At 36.9% G+C, this 26,789-nt stretch overlaps 1 pseudogene; it reads right to left on the bottom strand.

Annotated features, from left to right (window-relative positions):
* Positions 1 to 13,674: 13,674 nt before the first annotated feature.
* On the bottom strand, positions 13,675 to 16,464 carry LOC118836242 (annotated as a pseudogene).
* Positions 16,465 to 26,789: the final 10,325 nt, after the last annotated feature.

Here is a 26,789-nt window from a genome sequence, read left to right as displayed (position 1 = left end):
ATACCCATTAGAATGCTTGTCAGCTTTTAACCAGAAGGATAGTATCATATAAAGATAAGTCTTGAATCAATGATAGCTCAAATTCATAATTTTATGGCATTTAGAGAAAAAAGTACATACTTTTAATGATACAAATGTATTACAATATAAAGGTAACATTCCACAAATTAACACCACTTCTATAAAATAGTTTCTCAAAATTAAAATGTGAGAAATTATAAATATAATAATATAAAGCATCCTGGATTGAAAACAACAAAAAATTTTCCCCTAACAACATTAAGTTCATTGAATTCATCTCTGTATTATCTCACATGGGAAAATTCCATTTGTCTACCAAATTTAATATTGTAAACTAGTTGCATTTAAAAACCAGTATAAAGTAGTTCAAAGTTTAGCACCATCAGTTGCCAGAGTAGAGATAAACTATGCCATGAATAATCATTTCCCCAATTAATTCATCAAAAACCTATATAAAATGTTATTGCTTAATTATAAATTTTACTCCATCATTCCAGGTACTTTTCCACATCTTTGAGAATATAATCATATTTGGAATCAGGCTTAGAAACCATGACAAATCTCAAGAGCACCTTTAACTTCCAGAGGAATAAAGCTAACATTTCTCCAGATATCATTTGCCATTTTATGGACATATTCATTATACTATCCTTCTTTTCTCTCAGTGAGGTCTCAACATCCTTAACTTTTTTGCAACATGGAAAGACTTTCATGAAGAGTGAAATGAACGACACCAAGAGAATGCTGTACACAGTAACAGCAAAATTATTCAAAGAACAACTTTGAATGACTAGGTCATTTTGGGTATTATAAATACTCAAATCATTTACAAAGGATGCAGAAGCAAAATTCTTGTACCTGTTCCAGAGTGGTTTTGGTTCCCTGAAAGTCAAGAGCTCAAAGAAAGTTCTGTCTCCCTAAGCAGCTCCTGGAAGAGGTTCTCTGTTTCTAAGCCCTTAAGTCTAAGAATTAGACAGAATTCTTACTTAGTCCTACGAAAGACACTCACCACATTGGTCTCTGCTGCTGTCCTGAAGTGCAGGGCTCCAATAAGAGAATATATACCTAGGTATAGGTCTGGATGTATGTATGTGAGCATGTATGACAGGTTCTCCTTATAAGGGCTGGATTGTCTTAGTCTATGTGCTCCCAGAGCACTGATTATCTTGTCATGGACAGGGAAATGACACTGCATGCCATGGGAATCCATGATGAATGCGCAAAAGAAAACTTTTTAACCCAATGCATATAATCTTTAGTAATTTCTTGCTAAGGGAATTTCTCCATCTGAAATTACTAATAAATAATTATAATGATCAAATAATTTGCTAAGAGCAGAGTGGGGAGAAACTTTCTTGAACTCCCAGGGAGAGATGCCAAGCTTGTTAATATATCACTGTCAGAAGGAAAAGGTGATTTTTTGCCCTGTGTGCAGCCTGCTCCATTAGTAACCAGGGGCACAGGAGACATATTGTGATGGCCAAGAAAACTAAAGTTAGGAGTCCTTGGTTAAAGACCTATGTTTAGTCTTTAACTATTGTGTGATAACAAACAAGTGATTTCACCTTAGTAAGGTCAGGGATTTCTCCTTATTTAATGGGACTGATTAAACTTGGATAAAGAAAAAAACACCTTGGCTGTAGAACTATATACAATGCAGAAATTATATATAATTTCAGGAACTATATAGAGTCTTCAGAAACTAAAGGAACTAAAAGCAAAATTATGATTTCTGCCATTCCTCTGCAGTATTGCTAATGAAATTTTACAGAGATTCACAATAAGGGCATTATCTACCAAGGTCCCAAGAAGAGCTAAAATAATATTTTAACTTTATTTATTGAGTCTGGGGCAGAAGTGGAGTACACAGAAGCACAGATTTTACCTGATAGGTTATTTTTTTTTTTGCTGGTTGGGTGATACTATTCTGACTTACACTATATCAGCAATATTAAATTGAGGGATGAGATAGCTGATGAAGTAGCTATAAATGTTCAAGTTGGTGAAAAAGATGTCACAAAGGAAAGTCAGGTAAATGGGAGGAGGAGATGGTGAAAATTGGCTTCCTACCTCTCCCTCTGCCTTCCCTTGCTAAAACCTCCACTCTGTCCAGACTGTGAATACCAATCCATCAATCCCTCTGCTTTTGCCCATGCCATCTCCTCTGCACTAGCCATTCTTACTTTTTTAAATCCACCTCAATCCCTTAGTGATCCAGTTCAAATCAACTCCCTCTTCTTCTTTTGAGTCCTTGGCTCTCTTACCAGACTTTTAATTTTTCCTTGCTATACCTTATCTGTCAGTGACTCACATAAGCCACCATGTTCACTTCTAAAAATTTACTGTTGAGCACAGATAGAGAATATGGGGCCATTGTTTTTCATGAGTCCTTTACAAATTTATGCTACACTGCTACAATTGGTCAGTCAACATCATTCAGCCATCCTTCTACAACTTCTCTATAGCCTCACTAACTCCCTGTTCATGGTGGCTCTTCCAAATATTTTTTTTAATCTCTCTACAAACTTTCCATAGCTCTCCAATCCCAACCCCCTCAGATGAGAATCTTCAGGTTTTACAGAAAAAAATTGAGGCTGTTCAGTGCGAGCTCCTTCTTTTCTCATCATTTCCTCAAATCACTCGGATATTTTCTGTCACTACCTTCTCTTTTACCCTCTCACAGAAAGTCATTGCCTTATTCCTTGCCAAGTCACACTCTTCCATCTGTACTAACAATCCCATTCTCTCCTATCTCTTTGAAAAGATTGCCCTTCTTTCTGATGATAGAGTCTGATGATAACATTTTCCCTGTCTAGTGGTTCCTTCCATTCTGCCAACCAATATGCCCATATCTGACCCATCCTTAAAAAACTCAAAGTTTACTTGGTCCTTCTACCTGTGTGATCTGTCAATTTATATTTCTCCTACCCCTTGTGGCCAAATTCATTGAAAAGCCTATCTACAATAGGTCTTGCCATTTTCTAGTCTTTCACTCAATTCTTATCTCCCTGCAGTCCAGTTTCTGATCTCAACACTCCACCAAACTGTTGCATACAAAGCAAACTATATGCAGGACACATAGAAAATAATTAAGAAAGGAAAAGCACCGGAATTAAGAGGTGTCAGTGAAGGCTTCGTGAAGAAGGTGGGATTTTAGTTGGGACATCAAGGAAGCTAGAGATATCAGTAGTGAGTTTGGAGGAGGGGGAGCACTTGAGATTTGGGGGACATCCAGAGAAATTGCCAAGAGCTGAGAGAAGTGTCTTGTTCATGGAACAGACAGGAGTCCAGTTACACTAGGTCAAAGCTACCTGTTGGAAAATAAGGTGTAGAAAGACTGGAAAGGTAGGAAGGGGCTAGGTTATGAAGGGCTTTGAATGTCAAACAGAATTTTTGTATTTGTTCTTGGAGGTAATTGGAAACCACTGGAGTTTATTGAGTTGGTGTGAAGGATGACCCAATTAACCACTTCCTGGCCATTTCTAATCCCATACACACATCAAACTCAGTATTCTCTGACTACCTTGCAGTTTCTCTTCCTGAAGCTCAAGTATAAATAAAATGAGAACCACTATATGAGGTTGCCTTTTTTCGACTTCTGTTTCAATAATAATTTTTCAGTGAACAAAAATTATTTCCTTCATCTCCTTTATTGAAAAGAAAAAGTCCTAAAAGTATGCAAAGCCAAGCCAAGTGATTTTTTGCATTGGTCACATAGATAGAAAAATGATAGCTACATAAATGGGTTGATAATAACAAAAATAACAGCTCAAATTTATATAGGACCAGATACATTGCTAAGTGCATTATATTTATTAACTAATTTGATCTATCCAATAATCCCGGGATGTAGGTGCAATTGATATAGAGGAGAAAAGTGAGAAAATTAGTGAATTAGTGATTTTCTCAACTTCACACAGCTCATGTGTGAGGCTCAATTTGAACTCTGGTCTATCTGATTGCAGGCCCGATGTTCTATCCATTGAACTGCCTAGCTGCCTACATAGGCAGATATTAATGCAAACATATTACAACATAGATATCATTCCACAAATTGACAGCACTTCTATACAATGGTTTCTGAAAATTATAGTGGAGAAATTATAAGTATAATATCATAAAGCACCATGGATTTAAAACATAGACATAAATTTTTCACTAACAACATCAACTCACTTTAATGTGTTTCTAAATCATCTTACATAGGAAAAAAATCTTTCCAGTTCTCTACCAAATTTTGTATTCTATACTAGTTGCATTCAGAGATCTGTGTGAAATGGTTTAAAATTTAGAAACATCAGTTACCAGAGTACAGATAAACTATCTGCAAGTAATAATTTCCTCAACTATTTTATCAAAACCTTTATAAACCCAAAATTAAATTTCTCAATTTAAAATCTTACTACACAATTCCAGGTACTTTTCTATATTCATAAGAATATAAAAATCTGTAGAATTAGACTGAAGAAATCATGAAAAATCTCAAAACTCAATTTTACTGAGGGGAAAAAAGAATTTCTACAAAGAAATTTGCAACTTTATAGACACAAATCATATTATTCTCCTTTACTATTAGTGAGGTCTAAAACTAACTTATACTTTCTCAAACATTTTAGAACTGCGTAGGCTTTCTATGTTGGATATTTGAAGAGCTGAAAAGAGGAAGATATTGTATTTTCCCAACTTGCATGAAAAAGAACTAGTTCTGCATTTCTGCTTTTAGGAAATCAAAGTTGATTTGCATTTTAAAAACATTTTTGCTAGTATGCACCCTTTTATATAGAGCTTATTAAGCGCCAATTGAGCATGATGTCCATCCCATCCATGGAAATGCTCTCCTATTTTTCTGCAATTTCCCTCCCATTCTTCCTATGGAAGCTGATTAAAGTCTTGACAACTGTAGAATTGCACTTCTCTACACAATTATTCAGTGCTTCCTTTTCTTTCACTGCTACTTTCTTAGTCCCTCTAGCCTTTATTTTCAAATCATATCCCAATCAATACTAGGTACTAAGTTTTTTTTAAAATCCACTGAGTCTCTCCTTTGCAAATTAGCCCAAGTTTTCTTATGCAATTAAAATTCATTGCAAAATTTTTACTTTTCACTGATCAAAACAGAAACTTAAAAGTTTATGGACATTTTCTCATTTGTCTCATAAAACAATTTCAATTTAATTTCTTTTTAAGAGTCTGCAAACGTACACTCAATTTTGATTCCCTAAAAATGTTTTTGCTTCTAATTTATCCATGCAACTAAGTTTCACTGAGTCATTTATGGAAATATACAGTGGTAAAGTAATCTACTCTCCAAAAAAACTTTTATTTATTCCCAAATAATTTGCTTTCAGATATAGAGGTCTGTTTTTAATCTTGAGAAAAGAGTTAATAACTGAAACATATGGTTCTTAAGTACGACATAAGTGTAAAAATTTTATTTATTTATTTTTTGAGGGGGGTGGAACAGGGCAATTGGGGTTAAGTGACTTGCCCAAGGTCACACAGCTAGTAAATGTGTCAAGTGTCCGAGGTCACATTTGAACTCAGGTCCTCCTGACTCCGGGGCCCATGCTCTATTCACTACACCACCTAGCTGCCCCTTAAAAACACTTAAAAGCAAAATTGCTTACTTTTCTTCCTCTGCTTTTGGAATGACTGCCATTTTGAACTGGCTTCAGTTCTGGGCCTTCCCTAGTCAATGAAATCACCTTCTACTACAATAAAATAACAAATCCATCACTGTTCAGGGAAGAGAGAAAGCAATAGAAGAGTCTGAGTGCTGATTACTTGGAACTTTCACAAAATATCTACTTTAATAATTTCTAGGGAAATGGAGCCCTAAACAGTCACTAGGATATTTCATCATACATAAAAACATATAAGCCATACTGTTTCCTTTATTTGGAAATTCCCATTAATTAGACTACATTTCAATAATAAATTTATTCTTCATTTTATATCACCATCTCTCTTTGGTTTTAACTCCATGGAACGTTATGCCTTACCCAAGATAAGTTGATTATGTGAAATCTCATCACCATGCTGACTCAGTTTTTGATACTCACCACTTTCTCAACTCCCTCAGTTGCCTCTCTCTAATGATAGGCCCTCCAGGTGAGCAGTAAACTCTTTCAAAGCCTTCCTTTAGAGAATTTTTATATCTAAATTTGCCAGGGAACGTTCCATTTTCCATCTGCGGCTCTCCTTGGCTTCAACTGCATGGACGCCATAGCTCACAAAGGATAAGCTGATAACCTGAAGTATTATCATGCTGATTGACTTAGCTTTTGATACTCAGCATCTTTTCATTTCTCTTAATTGCCCCTCTGTCAATACCATGTTTTTCATTTCATGACTTTTTGTAAATTTGGATAAGGGCATAGATGACACAGGGTGGTAGGTGCCATGGGCATCTAGGTGGTACAGTGGATAGAGCACCAGGCCTGCAGTCAGGAAGACCTGTGATCACATTTGGCCTCAGACACTTTCTAGTTGTGTGACCTTGGGTCCCTGTTTGCCTCAGTTTTCTCATTTGCAAAATAAGCTGGAGAAGGAAATGGTAAACCAATTGAGTATCTTTGTCCAGAACCCAACTCCCGTCACCCCAAGGGGTCATGAAAATAGGAAAAAACTAAAATGACTGAATAACAATAACATTAGATGATATGTTGACAGATTTGAACATAGAAACAAGTTGGGAGGAATAACTAATAGGCAAAATGACAGTCTTGATAAATAAAGTTCATAAGACTCCAAAGCAGAGATTTTACTCAATGTAGAAAAAATGAGATGGCAAAAGTCAAAACCTTCTTCCTGAAGGGCTTTCATTCTGTAACATTAGCTACAATTACTTCACTTAAAAAGATCAAAGCTAATGTGACTTTATCTTTAAAATGCAATAGAATCTTGAGACATTGTTTTAGCTGCAAATTTGGAGAGACTAGCAGGTTTTCATAGATGAGGAGAGACTAAATAAGGTAAAGGGGAAAGAGGATGACAACACACACTCTAAGATAAATATGTTAAGTTATCTTGTAACAAAAATGAAGACAATTTATGGGCATTGTTTCTGGAACTTAGAAGTCAATTAGTTTTAGGGATATTTAAATGGATCTTTGACTATCATCTTTCTAACAATTGTTAATTTTAAATGAAATATTTTAAAATAAAATGAAATAAGTATTGCTTTCTCTCTTCCCTGGATAGTGACAGATTCGTTATTTTAGTGTAGGAGAAAGTGATTTCACTGACTAAGGAATGCTGAAAATAGAAGCCAGTTCAAAAGTTTTGACTCCAGCCTCAGACATTTATTAGCTTGCGACCCTGGGCAAGTCACTTAACCTCTGTTTGCCTCATTTCCTCATCTGTAAAATGGGGACATGGTAGAGAAGGAAATGGCAAACCAGTCCAGTATCTTTGCCAAGAAAACCCCTTGGACGAAATCCATGGGGTTACATAGATTTGGACATGACTGAACAACCGCAACAACAACAATGATAAATATCAGAACATACATTATAATTGCTTTTGGTTGTGTTATGAGAATACAGAAAAATGGGCTCTTAGCAGGTAAGGAAAGGAGTGACGATCACAGCTAGGCCATATTAATGTAGTCAGCCTCAGTCTCTGGTAAATTCTCCATCATGTTAAAATTGCTTGATGAAATCAGAAATTGTAAGTTTGAGCCAAACGGACCCAAATTGGTCATATATGTTGGTTTCAACTACTTATGAGTTCATAACATTGAAGAGAAAGTAGACTTATTCTGTTTGGCCCCAGAAGGAAGAGTTATTGCCAACTGCTAGAATTTGCAAAGAAGAAAATTTAGGCTCATTGTAATAACAAAAATAGCAATTCATAAAATTTGGAGTTGTTCAAAAGTTGGAATAGAATACCAGGAAGAGTGTCCTAATTCAGAGGTGGTTTTGTGCATGTTGGAATCCTTCAAGCAGCAGCTGGATGAACTACTGTCAGCTATATTGTAGTGGGGATTCATTTTGGGCAAGGCTGTTTACTAGTGTCCCTTCCAACTCACTAACCCTGTGCATCAATAATACTGTAAGTATACGTGGAGATGATCAGTGTAATGGTTAACACAATTTTAAGGGAGTTGTGAGGTCAGTTTTCAAGTTATCTGAAGAAGGGAAAATATAAAACATATACATAAAAATCTTAGTTCTTGTTCATACTAGAAAAGACAATGTGGAAAACAACAATCTTTATTAATCCATATCTCTATTTTCCTATCATGTTAAATGAGTTTAAGCATAGTCTCTACCTGTTGAAGAAATCCTTGATGACAGTAATGACGGATACACATAGGCTTTTACAAGCAACAATTTCATATTAGATAATATTGTTAATATGACAGTTAACTGAAATATATAGAGAATAGATTTTATTCGGATTATTTATTCACCAGATAAAAAGTTTTTTATTCCATAGAGCCAAACGCTGCCATAAATGTTTTCCATACACATTTCAAAATTATTATTGAAAGTCACAAATGATCTTCTTTGATGACCTCTGCTCATTAATCTCATTGGTATAGTGGTATAGAAGAGGAAAGCATAGCTCACCAATACTTTAAAATAATTATTAATAATACCTAGCATTTATATAGCACTTACATACCAGGCGCTGCACAGAGAACTTTACATTCACTATCTTGTTTGGTCATGACCACAACCCTGGAGTCAGGTTCTATTAGTATTTCCATTCTGTAGATAAGAAAACTAAATCAAAGTGAAGTTTAGTGACTTGCCCAGGGTCATACAACTAGTGTTTGAGGCCAGATCTGAACTCAGGTCTTTCAGACCCGAGAAAGGATGAGATTCTCCAAATCATTGTGTTAGAAGTTGGCATTGTCTTGATTTTACAACACCAACGATAAGAACAACTCTGGAACCTGAATATTAACTAAACAAGGACATGATTACATATAAATGACTAGGAAATAAAAATTTATAAGAAAATTATTCAATATGGTTTAACTTGTACTTCAAGGAAATGTGGTTCAGAATTTTAACATGGCAGTCAAAATCTGACTGAATAATTTCCCATTGTTCACTGCCCTGGCTAGACCACATCCGGAGGATGTTATTATGTTCTGGGCACTATGTGGCAAAATGAGATTAATAAGCTAGAAGACATCCAGAGGAGGGCAACCATTATTGTGAAAGGACTGAAATTATGTCAATAAAATTATATACCTTTAAAAGAGGCAATTTATAAAGAGAATGATAATTATAGTCATGGCAATAAAAAGTTGTCAAAGATGAGTGGCATTGGACTATTCTGCTTGCCGTTAAGGGACAGACCTAGGAATACTGCCTTAATGACAGAATTAGGAGCAGTTTAATGGCAAGAGCAAAGTCCTGGGAGTCATAAAATGAGTTCTAGCAGGGTTTGTACTGTTTCTGTAATACTGAACAAAATAGTTCACTTCTGAGTCTCAGGTCTGCTGACCCTAGGTAAAATAAAGGAGTTGTACAAAGGCCTAAAATAGTTTGCTAAACTAGAATCTGTAAATTATTTAATGTTGACAAATGTATATCGGTATAATTGATTTCTTGTGAAATCCTTTGTGTTTTATTTTCTGCATTTGAAAATACTCTTCTGTGTAGCCAATAGGCTTTACTGCAATGGCAAAGAAGATTTTTGGTCAAGATGAGGAAAAATTGGTTTTCTAAAGGAATAATAAAAAAGTTCTAGGTCCAGATTGTTCCACTTCACTGGAGTTCTTGAAGCAAAGTCAGAAAACTAGAATTTGGATCACATTTTGGGAAGAATGCATAGAAGATTTTCATGTTGTGAAATATTAAGGCAATTCAGGGTGATCTCTTGAGCTTCCTCTCAAGATTTGTGATTTTATTACATGATTCTCAGAAAGTAATAAAGCTTCAGGGGAGGGAGAGATTACTTTCAACTCTGAAAGTCAAAAAAGCTTCATGTACAAGGGGATGCATGAGTTGAGGCAGAAAAAATGGACAGGATTTGAGTAGACTGATGTTTGGGGAAAAGGCAAGTATTTAAAAAGACAATCAGAATTACATACTGGAAGAGGCCTAAAAGATCATCTAGTAAGTCTTCTTCATTTAATAAAAGCCAAGATGTGTAGAATGATTTCCTGATGTTCACATAGGTCATCAGAAACAGAATTTAAGTGATTTTTTTGGGGACACTAAATCTAGCATGTTTCATGAATAAATTGTGGAGCTCAGAAAGAAGTTGTCTTGTGGTATTTGGAACACTACAATTTAAATAGCATGCAGAGTTTGGAGGGATCAGTGAGACAGGAGTCAGGAAAGGGAGGTTGAAATCAAATTATGGAGATCATTGAATGATATGTTAAGGAGATTGGATTTGAGAGATGCAACGAATCAGTCAATAAAAACTTAAGTACCTACTATGTTCCAGGCACTGTGTTAAATGCTGGAAATTGGTTGGTTGGTGTCCTTCATTCTTGAAGAGAACCAAAATAACATCACTATGTTAGAGTCAATTTTCAATGTGCCTGTCTGTGGCTGATCAGACACATACGAGCTTGTAATGCTCTACCACAGGTTGGGCACAAATAGGCCATGTGAACATTTGGGGTGGATACTCTAAATTTGCACATTCTGTGTTTCCTTTGAGCTGTGTCAATTCTGCTTTGCTCATAGAGCACACCTTGTGTGAAGAGCTTGAAATACAAAAAGAGGTAAAAGACAGCTCTTGTCCTCAAGGAGTTTACAATCTAATGGGGGAGACGACACTCAAACAAATATATGCAAAGCAACTATGTATAGGATAAGGAACAATAATTAACAGAAGGAAGGCACTGGAATTAAGAAGCATCAAGGAAGGCTTCTTGTAGATTGCAGAGGAGGGAAAGTGTTCCAGGCATGGGGAAGAGCCAGAGAGAATGCCCAGAGCTAAGAAACAGAGTGTCTTCACCATGGAATGAGCAGAAGGCCAGTGTCACTGAATCAAAGAGCATGTGTTAGGGAGAAAGATGTAAGAAGACTGGAAGGTAGGGTGGTGATGTGTTATGAAGCACTTTGAATGCCAAACAGAGCATTTGGTATTTGCTTCTGGAGGCCATAGGAAGTCAGTGGAGTTTATTGAGCAGGGAGGTGTCATGATCAGACCTATATTTTAGGAAAATCATTTTAGTGGCTAGATAGAGGAAAGATTGGAGAAGGGACAGAGTGAGGCAGTCATATCCACCAGTAGGCTGTTGCAATAATCAAGGTGTGAAGTGATAAAGACCTGTACTATAACATTAGTAGTGTCAAAGAGGAAAGGGGGGGCATATTCAAGAAATGTTGCAAAGTTGAAATCAACAGATCTTGGCAATAATTTGGATATGGTTTGTGTGAGAGATAATGAGGAGTCCAGAATGACTCCCAGATTGTGAGCCTGGGATACTAGGATGGTGTTGCCCTCTACAATAATATTGAAGTGTTTGTGTGTGTGTGTGTTTGTGTGTGTGTGTGTGTGTGTGTGCATGCACATGTGTGTGTGTATGTGTATGAGGCAGTTAGAGGGAAAGTAATGAATTAGTTTTGTTTTGGACATATATAATCTAATCTACTGGAATACAGTTTGCGATGTCTGAAAAGCAGTTGGAGATACAAGATTGAGGGTCAGCAGAGAGATTGGAGCAGGAGAGGTAGATGTGGCAATCATCAGCATAGGAATGGTAATTAAATCCATGGGTGCCAATGAGATCACCAATTGAAGTAGAATAGAGAAAGAAGAGAAGAGCCCCTTGAACAGGACCCTGAGGGATGTTTATAGTTAGAGGATATTATCTGGAGGAGGATACAGCAAAGGAGACAGAGAAAGAGTGATCAGTTAGTTAGGAGGAAAGCAAGGAGAGAGTGGTATCCTGAAAACCTAGAGAGGAAAGCATCAAAGAGGAGAGAATGATCAAGTGTTTTAAAGGCTGCAGAGAGGTCAAAAGTAGATGGATCTCTCAATCCTTTCTCAGATCTCTGTCTCATAATCCCAAGATGCTCTCATGTAGGAAATGGGGAGTCCTTAAAGCCTTGGGTGATGGTATGGAAGTGGTGCTCCTGGAAGACCTATTTGATAGGAAGGAAATACTGACTCTAGAGGGAAGCAGATACACTAATGGTCAAGAATCATTTATTAAGCACTCACTGCATCCCAGGCACTAAGGGACTGAGTTAAAAAGAAATATGAAAACAGAAACAGCTATGATGAGCAAACTCTATAATGCAAACTTGTAGGTAATCTCAAAGGGAATTCAGAAACATTAAAGGAGAGCAGAAAAGATCACTTGCAGAATGGAAATGTCAGCTGAAACAAAGAGGTGAGAAAGGAGACCTCTGAAGATTATACAGCCTGGAGAGGGAATGGTCCCATTGTGGGTAAGGGAGATGAGAAGAAAAAATTTTTTCTGAATGGTTAAGAGTAGGAAGGAGAAGAGAAGTAGGTAACGAGATCTGAGAGGAAAGAGGGGAAAATAGAGTATAGAGAAAAGCAAAGCAGCGATAGGAGAGAGACAAAAGTCACAGAGATGCACCAAAGGAAACAGAGGAGAGAGAGAAAAGAGACATCAAAGGAATTAAGAGTAAGAGGAAAAGAGAGACAGTTACTATTGAGGAACCACAGCAGAGAGGAGGGTGACAATGACCTCAGACTCTCTAAAGCAGTCAGGAGAGTGAAGTATTCACATAACTGCTTAAATTGCCGAGAAGAAAAGAGTCATTATAGTGGAATTTTAATGATCTGAGGGATACAGTGAGAGTAAGACTGGGGAAAATGCCATGGTGATAAATAAAGAATGAGATACGGGGGATGCTGGAGATAGGAAGAACAATTGCTTTAATTGATGAGGCCTTATATTTGAAGAGGAGATATCAGCAAAGACAGTTACATTGGGATCCTGAAGACATGTTCTACCACTTGTTCCAGAATTGTTTGAGTAGCCCTTTCCTATTCCCAGAAAGACAGGGACTCAAACAAACCTTTCTAATTATTTCGTCCTAGAATCTGTTGTCTTTTTCTAAACCCTTGAATCTAAGAGTTAGTCAGAGAAGACAATAAGTAGGAGGGCCTCTGGTGTTGTGACGGACAGGATTCCAATAAAGAAAATATATACGTGGGCATATATTTGGGTTCATGCTTGTATATGAGCATATGTGGGAGATTGTAGCCAGATGGAAATGATTGCCTGAAGCTCTGTTCGCAGAGCTTTCAGTATCTTGTCATGGGCAGGACAAGTGATGCTATCTGCCACGGGAATTCAGGGTATATTGGAAGAAGTAAACTTATTTTTTTGAACCAGGTGCAAATCAGTGTCAGGAATTCCTGATTGTTTTTTTTTTTTTGGCAGGCCAGGTCCACAATTTTATTGGGAGCTCCAGGTACACACATATGTACACACACACGCACACACACACAGATACACACACCCACAGACACGCAGGCTTGCTCACATGCTCACGGCATCACTGCCACGACAGCAGGGTTACAGGGTGTATGGAACCACACACAGGGGACTCCCCTCCTCCTGATCCCGGCCAAGGTGTGGTCCCACCGTCCCAGACGGTGCACTCGGAGCATCTGCTGGGGAATGTGGGGAGGAGGACAGAGGGGTGGGGACTGGGGTGGACTCCCGGGCTGGGGACCACCTGGGCCCCCTCACTCCAGGGACTGCAGCATCAAGAGCTGTTTGAGCACCTTCGTCTGGCTCGTCTCTCGGATCTCCCCGGCCAGGAACATGTCATCCACCACCGTGTAAACCTTGTAGAAATTGAAGACGAGGTCCAGTTCACAGACATTGTGGAAATATTCATTTAAGACCTCCACAAAGTTGGTGTGCTTGGCGTCCCGCACTGTGACCACAGCAGTGGACCTCCTCAATCAGCTTCTGCTTCTCGTCATCTTCAAACTGCATGTACCACTTGGCCAGGTGAGTCTTGCCTGCTCGGTTCTGGATGAGGATGAATCGGATCATGGTGATCCTTCGGGGTCGAGCCCCCACCCCGATCTCCCGATCTCCAGGGTGCCGCGGAGACTGGGTGACTTCCAAAGCCGCGGCTTCAGGCTGCTCTCCGGGCAGGAATTCCTAATTGTTAAGGGACTTTCTCCATCTGAAATTACTGAGGAGTAAGGATAATGATCAAATAATCTAATGAGAGCAGAGTGGAGAAAAACTTTCCTGGGCTCTTACGGACAAAAGGTTGATCTGTTAAATGGCATATGACAGGCAGAGGGAAAAGGGAAATTCTGCCCTGTTTGTAGGCCACTTCATTAGTACTCATGGCCACATTTCTGGGAGACACTTTGTGATGCCATGGAAAGAGTCCTGATGTTGGGAGCCTTTGGTGAAAGGTCTGTGTATACTCTTTGGCCATCATGTGTCAATGGATGTCAGTTGACCTCAATAAGCCCAGTATTTCTCCCTTATTAAAAAGGACTAATTAAACTTTTGCAAGGAATGCATCATTTTGACTGTAGTTTCAGGAATGGAAGACAAGTAGGTATCATCAATTTCACCATTCATCTCAAGTGGTGTTAATTAAAGGTTTAACGTGAGAGTCATAATAATGGCACTATCTAATAGGTCATAATAGGAGCTAGAAGGAATCTTTCCAATTTGTACAATTATCACATGAGTCTGGTGTGGAAATGACTGACAGTCGGAAGAGTAGATTGGACTCGAGAGACTCATGTTGTACTGGATGAGTGTTTCTATTCTGACTCACAAAATAATAGAAATACAAATGGAATTGATGGTATAGCTGAAAAAGTAGTTACAAACTTTGAATTTGATGAAAAAGTTGTAGCAATGGAAAATCTGGTAAAAGAGAAGAGCCTGATAATGGTTTTCTACTTCTGCCTCTGCTTCCCCTTATCAAACCCTTCTCTTTGTCCTGTCTGTAATCTCCAATTCATCAGTCCCATAGTTCTCTCTCAATTCATTTCCCCTGCATTAACCACTCTTTCTTCATTTCCTCTTTTCCCAACATTGACCTGTTGGCAAACCACTTTAGCTCTATACCTTGTCTCTTGAGTCCCTAGCCCCATTATATTGCTAATTGTGCTCTGCCAGGCCTCAGCCTTAGATGACTCCTACCGTTCATTGCCTTCAAACGTACATACATACTTCTGAACACGGGTGGGGAAAATTATGCAATTGTTTTCACCTTGTCTACTATAGTTTTATGTTATAAAACCTCAGCTGGGCCCTCAATGCCACTAGGCAATCCTACACCTCCTTTATAAATTCACTATCCCACCATCCTCCACAGTGGCTCTTCCAAATCTTTCAAACCTCTTTAAACTTTCAAAGTATTCTTTTTCTTACCCCTTCCTCTGAGATAAGAATTTTGCTTCACATCTTATAGGAAAAACTTGAGGCCATTTTCCATGAGTTCCCTCTTCTATCCTTTTTTTCATCCCATATTACTCAGATCCTATCTGCTGTTATCTCCTCCTTCACCCCTGTCTCACCTAATGAAATAGTCTTTCGGATTAAAAAGGCCCAGCCCCACCCCTACACAGGTGAACATGTGTCTTCCAAAAGATTGCCTTCTCTGTCATTCCCACTCTTATTTTCAACCTTTCTCTATCTACTTGCTCCCTCTCTGCTGTCTGCCAACATGCCCATGCCATCCCCATCCCCCCTAAAAACAAAACCCCTATGCTTGGTCCTTTCATCTCTACCATCCTCCTATGGCTATCCACAATAGGTGTCTCCATTTTTCTCCTCTAATTCACTTCTTAACCCCTTATAATCTGGCTTCTGACTTCATAATTTCCCCCAAACTGCTATATCCAATGTTACCAATGATCTCTTAATAGACAAATCCTTTTTTTCTTAATCCTCTTTCTTCTTGACTTCTCTATAGCTTTTGACACTGTTCTTTACCACATTCTCCAAGATACACCCTTTCCTCTAGATCTTCAGGACACAATTGTCTCCTAGTTCTCTTCCTACCTGTCAGACCTCTCCTCAGTCTCCTCTGCTGGATCCTCTTTCCAGTGATGTGCTCTAATTGTTGGTATCCCATAGTGTTCTATCCAGGTTGAATTCTTCCTTCTTTGTACTACTTCAGTCATACTCATCAGCTCAGATTTAATTAATATTTCTATATTGATGCTTCTCAAATTTACCTATCTTGTAATCTTCCTGCTGACCAATCTTTCCCCCTAAAGCCTTCCTACCTTCTACATTCCCTAATCCTTGAGGTCTGTCAGGCTCACATCCAATTTTGATTTGACAATATCTGTCACTTTATACCCCCTCCCACCCACCATATCCATTCTGTTGCCAGGATTGATTCTCTAATCCTATCCTGTCATCTTCAAAGAGTGATTGTTTTGTTTCCTCACTCCGTATTCTAATTCGTTGAATTTATTTTTTCTCTTATTACTATGCCTAACATTTTTATTACAATATTGAATCATACTGGTGAAAATAGGCATTCTCGCTTCACCCCGATCTTATTGTGATGGCTCCTAGCTCATCCCCATTACAGATAATGAGTGCTGATTATTTTAGGGAAATGTTACTTATCATCTTAAGGAAAGCTCTATTTGTTCTATGCTTTCCTGTGCTATTTTTTAATGGGAATGGGTGTTCCATTTTTTGAAAGCTTTTACTGTTTCTATTGAGATAGTCATAGTATTTCTGTTGGTTTTGTTATTGATACAGGCAATTATGCTTATAGTTTTCCTAATATAGAACCATCCCTGCATTCCTGGTATAAATCCTACCTGGTCATAGTGTATTATTCTTGTGATATATTGTTGTAATCTCTTTGTTAGTATTTTATTTAAAATTTTTTGCATTAATATTAATTAAGGAAATTGGTCTATAGTTTTCTTTCTCTGTTTTTGCTCTTCCTGTTTTAGGTGCACCATATTTCTTCTGTAGAAGGAATTTGATAGTTCTTCTTTGTCTATTTTCCCAAATAGTTTATACCATATTGGAACTAATCATTCTATAAATGTTTGGTAGAATTTTCTTGTGTGTGCATCTGGGCCTAGGGATTTTTTTCTTAGGGAGTTCATTGATGGCTTGTTCAATTTATTTTCTAATATCAGGTTATTTAAGTATTGTGTTTCCTATTCTTTCAATATGTGCAATTTATATATTTTTTATAAATATTCATCCATTTCACTTAGATTGTTAGTTTTACTGTCATATGGCAGGGCAATGTGACACTCCCTAATAATTACTTTTATTTCTTCTTCATTGTTGGGGAATCTACCCTTTTTATTTTTGATATTGGTAATTTGTTTTTTTCTTTCTTTTTTAAATCAAATTAACCAATAGTTTATCTTTTTATTGTTTTTTCCCCACAAAACCAGTTCTTAGTTTTATTCATAAATTAAATGGTTTTATTGCTTTCAATTTTATTAAACCCCCCTTTGCTTTTCAGGGTTTACAATTTGGAATTTAATTGGGGATTTTTAGTTTGTTTTTTTCCTAATTTTTTAAACTTATATGCCATATTCATTGATCTGCTCTTTCTCTAGTTTATTGATATAAGTGTTTAGAGATGAAAATTCTCCCCTAAGTACTGCTTTGGCTGTATCCCATAAATTTTGGTATGTTGCCTTATTGTCATTTTCTTTAATGAAATAATTGATTGTTTCTATGATTTGTTATTTGACCCACTCATTCTTAAGAGTCAATTATTTAGTGTTCAATTAATTTTTAGTGTCTTTCCATGGCTATTTATTGAATGTGATTTTTATTGCATTATGATCTGAAAAGGATATTTTTAATATTTCTGATTTTTGGCTTTTGATTGTGAGGTGTCCTAATACATGGTCAGTTTTTGTGAAGGTGCCATGTACCACTGAGAAAAAAATATATTCATTCCCATTATTAATTTTCTTCAATAGTCTGTCATATCTAATTTTTCTAAAAACATTTTAGCCTCCTTAATTTCTTTCTTTTTTATTTTTCTTTGTTAGATCTATCTAGTTCTGAGAAGTGAAAGTTGAGTTTCCCCATTAGCATATTATTATTATTTATTTCCTCCTGTTACTCATTTTTTTCCTTCAAATGTTTAGATGCTATGCCATTTCATGCATATATGTTTAGTACTGCTGTTCATTTTCAGTGGTATCTTTCAGCAAGACGTAGTTTTCTTCCTTATCTCTTTTAATTAGATCTATTTTTGCTTTTGCTTTGTCTGAAATCATGATTACTACCCCTGCTTTTTTTTTTGTTAGCTGAAGCATAACAGATTCTGCTCCAGACTCTTACCTTTACTCTCTATGTTTCATTTGTGTTTCTTGTAAACAACATATTGTAGGATGCTGGTTTTTAATCCAGTCTGCTATCTGCTTCCATTATTTGGGTGAGTTCAGCCCATTCACATTCACAGTTATGATAGTTATGATTATGATTACTAACTATGTATTTCCTTCTATCCTATTTCCCACCCCCACTCCTTTCATTCTGTCCCTCCTACCAAATGTTGCTTCTGACACCCACCATTTCCCCCTATCCACTCTATATTTTAGCCCCTCCCTTTCTTTTATCCTTCTTTTATTTCCCTATAGTGTAAGATAGATTTCTATACCCAACTGAGTGTGTATGTTATTCCCCCTTCGAGCCAATTCTGATGAGGGTAAAGTTCAAGCCTTGCTACCACTGGGCTCCCTCCCACTTATCTTCCCCTCTATTGTAGTAGCTCATTTGCACCTCTTTCTTTGTGAGATAATTACCATATTCTCATTCTTCCTTCCCTGTTTTCCTGGTGGATCTATCTTTCTCACCCATAAATTTTGTTTTTTGGGTATCATCCCATCAACTCACACCTGCACCTGTTGTCTATGTATGCTCTTCTAATTTTCCTAATAGTAATAAGTTCTTTAACATTACAAGTGTCATTTTCCCATGTAGGAATCTAAACAGTTTAACCTTATCTAATCGTTATGTTCCCAACACCACAGTAATATAAGTTCCAGACTTCAACCACTGATGCAGAAGAAGCCAGATTTGATCAGTTTTATTTTTAATTAATATTTTTTATTTTTAGTTTACAACACTGAGTTCCACATGTTTTTGTGTTCCAGATTTTCTTCCCCTCCCTCCTTCACCCTGCCCCGCCCAAGACAGCATGGAATCTGATATATCTTCTACATATACCTTTGCATTAAACTTATTTACACAATAGTTAAGTTGCAAAGAAGAATTATGACCAATGGAAAGAATCATGAGAAAGAAGAAACAAAGTCAAAAAAAAAAAAGAAAAAAGGAGAGCAAATAGTTTGCCTCAATCCTCAATCAGACTCCACAGTTCTTTCTCTGGATGTAGATAGCTCTTTCCATCATGAGTCTTTTGGGGTTGTCTTTGAAACTTGTATTGCTGAAAAGAGCCAAGTCTATCAAAGTTAGTCATCACAGAATCAATGTATCTGTGGTTGTGTACAATGTTCTCCTGGTTCTGCTGCGCTCACTCACCATCATATCATGTAGGTCTTTCCAGGTTATTATGAAGTCCATATCTTCCCCATTTTTTATAGCACAGTAGTATTCAATTACATTCATATATCACAACTTGTTTAGCCATTCCCCAATTGATGGGCATCCCCTTGATTTCCAATTCTTTGCTACCACAAAAAGAGCTGCTGTAAGTATTTTTGTACATACAGGTCATTTTCCCACTTGTGTGATCTGTTTGGGACACAGCCCTAGAAGTGGTATTGCTGGGTCAAAGGGTATGCACATTTTTATAGCCCTTTTGGCATAGTTCCAAATTGCTCTCCAAAATGGCTGGATCTGTTCACAACTCCACCAACAATGTAACAGTGTTCTAATTTTCCCACATCCTCTCCAGCATTCATCATTTTCCTGTTTTGTCATGCTAGCCAATCTGACAGGAGAGATGTGGTACCTATGGGTTGCTGTGTTGGCAACCAAAAATGGGCTCCTTAGCACTTAGTCAACAAGTGCCCTTGACTAGTTTGGCTTTTTCCCCTGAACTGAATGCTGTTTGTATGTTGGACTGGAGTAAGCTTGTCGGCCCCTTCACCTTGCTTTCCTTGCTTAAGCTGATGGAAAGACCCCGTGCTTTCCCGGTCAACCCCTTCACCTTGCTTAAGGTGATCGAAAGAACCTGTGCTTTCCTGGTCAACCCCTTCACCTTGCTTAAGCTGATGGAAAGAACCTGTGCTTTCCTGGTCAAACCCTTCACCTTGCTTAAGCAGATTGGAAGAACCTGTGCTTTCCCCAGCGTACCTTACACCCCCGCAGAAGCTGGATGGTTAAAAACAGCTTCCGTTGGAGCCAGAGGCTGCTATAGCTACAGCCACAGCCGAAGCTGAAGCAGGAGCTGCCAGTAGCAGAGCTGACCTATGGGAGGAAGCTGAACAAGGACTTGAAGCCAGTGGGTAATCTTTTTACCATAGAGGGGGAAGCATGATTTTGTTTTACACCATCATGCTTCTCTGTAGCCTCCTGGTTACTCTTGTAAGGCGTACTTATTGGGCCTGGAAGCTTTTGATCAATATGTCAAAATGGGGATGCTGGTTCATGGGTTGGTTACTGTGGAGCCTAAATATATGCTTTGATTCTTCTGCCTCCTACTTTGAGAGTTTCTTATATCCGGCGGTTCCGAACCTTTCAGACATATATATGATCCTCTTTGAGACTATAAACTCTGCCCTCCTAATACAGTTGCTTTGATTTGCATTTCTCTAATCAATAGCTATCTAGAGTGTTTTTTCATATGGCTATAGATAGCTTTAATTTCTTTCTCTGAAAATTGCCTGTTCATATCCTTTGACCATTTCTCAATTGGGGAATGACTTATAAAGTTGGCTCAGTTCCTTATATATTTTAGAGATGAAGCCTTTATCAGAGACACTGACTAAAGATTTTCTCCCAATTTTCTGCTTCCCTCCTAATCTTTGTTTCATCGGCTTTTTTATACAAAAATTTATATTTTAACATAATAAAAATTATCCATTTTGGATTTTGTAATGCTCTCTATCTCTTGTTGTGTCATGAATACTTTCCTTTCCTATAAATCTGATAGGTAAACTCTTCCTTGCTCTCCCAAACTGCTTCTATTATAAGCCTTTATTTCTAAATCATGAACCATTTTGACTTTATTTTGGTATATGGTGTAAGATTTTGGTCTTTGCCCAGTTTCTGCCCTACCATTTTCCAATTTTCCCAGCAGTTTTTGTGAAATAGTGAATTCTTTGCCCAGAAGCTGGATTCTTTGTGTTTATCAAATAGCAGATTGCTATAGTCATTGACTACTGCATCTTGTGTACCTAACCTATTCCACTGATCCACCACTCTATTTCTTAGCCAGTACCATTGATGACTGCTGTTTTATAGTACAGTTTAATATTTGGTATGGCTGGGCCAACTTGCCTAGCATTTCTTTTCATTAATTCCCTAGATATTCTGGACCTTTTGTTCTTCCAGGTGATTTTTGTTATTATTTTATACAGCTCTGTAAAATAATTTTTTGATAGTTTGATTAGTATGGCACTAAATAAGTAAATTAATTTAGGTAAAATTGTCATTTTTATTATATTAGCTTGGCCTAACCACAAGCAATTGATGTTTTTCCATTTATTTGGATCTGACTTTATTTGTGTGAAAAGTGTTTCATAATTATGTTCATATAGGCCCTGGGTTTGTCTTGACAGGTAGACCCCCAAATATTTTATTTTATCTACAGTAACTTTAATTGGAACTTATCTTTCTATCTTTTGCTGCTGGGCTTTATTAGTAATGTATAAGAATGCTGAGGATTTATGTGGGTTTATATTATATCCTGCAACTTTTTAAAGTTGTTTATTATTTCAAGTAGTTTTTTAATTGATTCTCTAAGTAAATCATCATATCATCTGCAAAGAGTGATAATTTAGTTTCTTCTTGCTTATTCTAGTTCCTTCAATTTCTTTTTCTTCTCTTGTTGCTACAGCTAACATTTCTAGTACCAAATTGAATAATAGGGGTGATAATGGACATCCTTGTTTCACCCCTGATCTTATTGGGAATGCATCTAGCTTATCCCCATTAGATATAATGCTTGCTGATGGTTTTAGGTAGATGCTATTTATAATTTTCAGGAAGGCTCCATTTATTCCTATGCTTTCTAGTGTTTTTAACAGGAATAGTTGTTGTACTTTGTCAAAGGCTTTTTTTGCATCTATTGAGATGATCATATGGTTTCTGCTAGTTTTGTTGTTGATATGATCAATTATGCTGATAGTTTTCCTAATACTGAATCAGCCTTGCATTCCTGGAATAAATCCTACCTGGTTGTAGTGTATTATTCTTGTGATAAGTTTCTGCAACCTTTTTACTAATATTTTATTTAAAATTTTTGCAACAATATTCATTAGGGAAATTGGTGTATAATTTTCTTTCTCTATTTTGACTCTTCCTGGTTTGGGTATTAGTGCCATATTTGTGTCATAAAAAGAATTTGGTAAGAATCCTTCTTTACCTCTTTTCCCAAATAGTCTATAAGGTTTAGGAATTAATTGTTCTTTAAATGTTTGATAGAATTCACATCTTCCTCAAAACAAACTCACAGTACAGCTAAGTCAGCCTGTTCAGTTCTAACAATCATGAGGGTAGCCATTAGCAGCCAAAACATCTCTCTTTCTCTCTCAGCATTTCCTATGCCATAACTTCCTTTTCCTGTCAGGAATCTCCTCCCACCACATATGTCTTAAGCTTCCTGTGATGTGAGCATGTCCATGGCCTATTAATGGCTTGAAAGATCTTCAAATCTAGTTGCTACTACACTTTCTTGTTTACCTTTCTATTTTTCTCTTGAGTCTTGTGTTTGATAATCAAACTTTACTTTCACCTTTGGTCTTTTCATCAAGAATTCTTGAAAGTTTCTGAAAAAATTAAATATCTACACAGCTCCCTACTGCAGAAGGATTATACTTAGTTTTGTGGGTCAGTGATTCTTGCTTGTAATCCTATCTTGTTTGCCTTCCATAAGAATATATCCTAAGCCAGGGATGTCCAAAATATGGCCCATGGGATGCATGGGACCACAGTGCAATTTATGCAGCCTGCCTACAAGCCTAGAAATTGACATAAATGCTTTAGTAAACAAAGCTGAGCTACTGCAGAGCTCTCAGTATAATGGCAAATGAAAGTATACTGTTTACACTGTTCAACCTCAGGTTGGACAGCCCTGTCCTAAACCTTCAATGTAGAAGCTGCTAAATCATGTGTAATCCTGATTGTGGTTCCATGATATTTGGATTTTTTTTCTTTCTGGCTACTTGCATTATTTTCTCCTTCACCTGGAAGCTCTGGAATTTAGCTACAATATTTCTGGGATTTATAATTTTGAGATTTCTTTCAAGAGGTGATGGTAGATTCTTTCAATTTCTATTTTTTTCTTCTGGTTCTAGAATATCAGGGCAGTTTTCCTTGATAATTTCTTGAAATATGATGCCTAGGCTTTTATTTTGATCATGGCTTTCAAGTAGGTCTGATAATTTTCAATTTATATCTCCTCACTTTATTTTCCTGGTCAGTTGTTTTTCCAATGAGATATTTCACATTCCCCCACCCCGCCCCATTTTTCATTGTTTTGATTTTGTTTTATTATTTCTTGATGTCTCATGGGGTCATTACCTTTTACTTGTCTTATTCTGATTTTTAAGGAATTATTTTCTTCAGTTAACTTTTGTACCTCCTTTTCCATTTGGCCAATTCTATTTTTAAGGAAAAAGAGCTAGGTGGCACAGTAGATAGAGAACCAGGCCTGGAATGAGGAAGATCTCAATTCACACCTGACCTCAGACACTTACTAGTTATGTGACCTTGGGCACCTATGTGCTTCATTTCCTCATCTATAAAATGATGTGGAGAAGGAAATGCTAAACATTCTTTGGCAAGAAAACCCCATGTGAGGTAACAGAGAATCAGATACAACTGGATGACTTAACAACAATAGCAACTTTTAAAGGAGATATTTTCTTCAATGAATCTTTGTACCTCTTTTTCCGTTTGACCAATCTTACTTTTTAAGGAATTGTTTTCATTAGCGAATTTTTTTACATCTTTTTTTTCTTGTTAACCAAGCTGTTCACTCTGTTTTTATCATGCTCTTGTATTACTTTCATTTTTTTTCCTAATTTTTCTTCTGCCTCTCTTATTTCATTTTTAAAATCCTTTTTGAGCTCTTTCAGCAGTTCTTTTTGGGCCTAACACAAATTTATATTTTTCTTTGAGGCTCCATATATAGCTGTTTTCACATTTTTGTTTTCTTCTGAGTTTCTGTTTTTATCTCCCCCATCACCACAGTAATTTTCTATGATCAGGTCCTTATTTTTGCTCATTTCCTAGGCTATTTCTTCACTTTTAATTTTATGATAAAGTAGCTCTGTGCTCCAGCGGTTTAGGGGGTATTTTCCCCAAGCTTCAGGTTTTTCGTGAGGCTATTTTAAGAGTTATTTTGGGGACCTATAAGTTTTTGTTTTTCCCAATTTGGGATGATCTACAGAGAGGTTTGGTCATTGCAATCCTGGTGTGTGCTCTGGTCTAGGAGCCATCACAAGCACTTTTTTGTGCCCTGGATCTGTGACCACATTTCTCATTCCCCGGTGCCCACACAGTCTAGTGTGCTAGTGCTTCTTCTCACCCTGGGGCTACGACTTGAGTCTGTGAAGTGGGTTTCCATGTGGGCAATGCAACAGAGTACTGTACCCAATATCAGCAAAGTGTCACCTGTAACTTCCTTTTCGGTAGATGTCTGACTCCCTTGCCATCTGTGGCCTGTGAGCTTCAGGAGTTGTTGCTGCTGATTCAGTTGCCCCAAAGTCTACACTGGCTTTCTGTGACAATACCTGTTTCTGGCTTGACTGCAAGTGCTATGCTGGTCTGAGTTCCAACTCTTACCTCGGTGAGGCAGACATTTCTTGTCAACCTACTAAGTTATCTTAGCCTGGAAAATTATTTCACTCCATGCTTTTGTTGGTTTTGTCATTCCAAAATTCATTTTGAGGAATTATTTTACAACTTTGGAAATGATTTTGGGAGAGCTCAGGTGAGTTACTCCTTTACTCCTCCATCTTGGCTGTAGAAGTTTAATCATGTGGTTTTTGAACAAATACTTAATATTATTATTGTCATTTAAAAATGTTGGCTTGACCTCTGCATGAGATATTACTATTTAAAATTATTTTGGAGTGTATTAATAAAAGGAATGTCTTCTGGTTGCATTCATATAGATTCTGGATATGTTTTGATAGGAAACTCTTCCAATCCAATATATATCATGTAGTATTAAAAAAATATAATTTCTCTTTCTGTGTTTTTCTATAGCTCTTACTAGTAAAATACAATAGTACTTATGATTTACATAATTTTTTTTAGATGCTGCAACTTTGCTGAATTTATTGCTTTCATTAATCTTGGTTATTTAAAATTTCTAAGTAAGTCATCATGTTGTTTGCAAAAATATATTTTTTTCCTTTTTTCTATGCTTATTCCCTAAATTGCTTTCTCTTCTCCCATTGACAAAGGTAGCATTTCTAGAAACATGTTAAATAGTAATGATAATGATTCTTTTTAGCATTCCCCTGATATTATTAAATTTGTCTCCAACTGTAGAGAGAAAGATGTATGTAGATACACGGACATATACACATGAATATATATGCATTTGCATGTACACATATGTATGGAAATGATATGTATGCATATGTATGTGTGTGCGTGTGTATACACACACACATCCGGCCCAGTTCTTAACTGATAGTTTTGGTTGAGTCAATTCAATAAATTCCCAATAATAATATTGTTCCTTTACATTTGAGATTTTTTTATAATTCCATTTTTGCCTCAGAAAAAACTTTGCAAAGTAGCTACAATTATAATTATTAGTTTTTATTGTTGTGTATCTGTTTTGGTAGTGTTTGAGTCTTCATGATCCCATTTGGGGATTTTCTTGGCAAAGATACCGGAGTCATTTCCTTCTCCAGCTCATTTTTCAGATGAGGAACTGTGGCAAACAGAGCGAAATGAGTTGCCCAGGGTCACACAGTCTAGTGAGTGTCGGAGGCTGGATTTGAACTCCTGAAGATGAGTCTTCCTGATTACAAACTCAATGACATATCCACTGTACCACTTGGCTGTCCAAATATTATTTACACACCTCTATATAAGGGGAAATTGGACCTTATGCATGGTAAAGCCTAACATAAGGTACAATTCTTCTAAAATAAGAGAGACAGCATTTGATCCCAACATTTTTGTTTGTGAGTCTAATATTTTATTCACTATGCTGTATTTGTTCTCAAAATACTTGAAGATTTTTACAGTGTAGAGAACTTCATTTGATGTGGAAGAAGTGAGGAAGGTTGGGACGTGATATCCTATAGTGAATTTTTTGGTGGATTTGGAATCACAAGAAGTGAGTCCAAGAATTGATTCTGTCAGTTCCTACCAATGTGACTTACAGCAGGATATTCCATGTCTGGGCTAAAGTGACTTACTCTAAAACATAAAGTTGTTATATCCTTGATTTTTTGGGTCATTTCTATCCCTAAGTTTTACAAACCTTTGACCTGTTATATTTCTGCTTCTAACGTGCTCACGAAAAGGGACAGTTTGTAAAAGCATTGAATGTTGGACTCGGGTATGATTGGGAACAGGAAATGATTTTCCAAAAATTACTTATTTTATTTTTTCCACAATTCCATATAGAAACGTTTTTGGTAATTGTTGTTTTTTAATTTTTAATTTATTTAATATACTTAGTTTTCGGCATTGATTTTCACAAGAGTTTGAA

Source organism: Trichosurus vulpecula, chromosome 2, assembly GCF_011100635.1.
Source record: "Trichosurus vulpecula isolate mTriVul1 chromosome 2, mTriVul1.pri, whole genome shotgun sequence".
NCBI lineage: Eukaryota > Metazoa > Chordata > Mammalia > Diprotodontia > Phalangeridae > Trichosurus > Trichosurus vulpecula.
The sequence above is the reverse complement of the archived record's forward strand: the minus strand, read 5'-3'. Positions and strand labels throughout refer to the sequence as shown.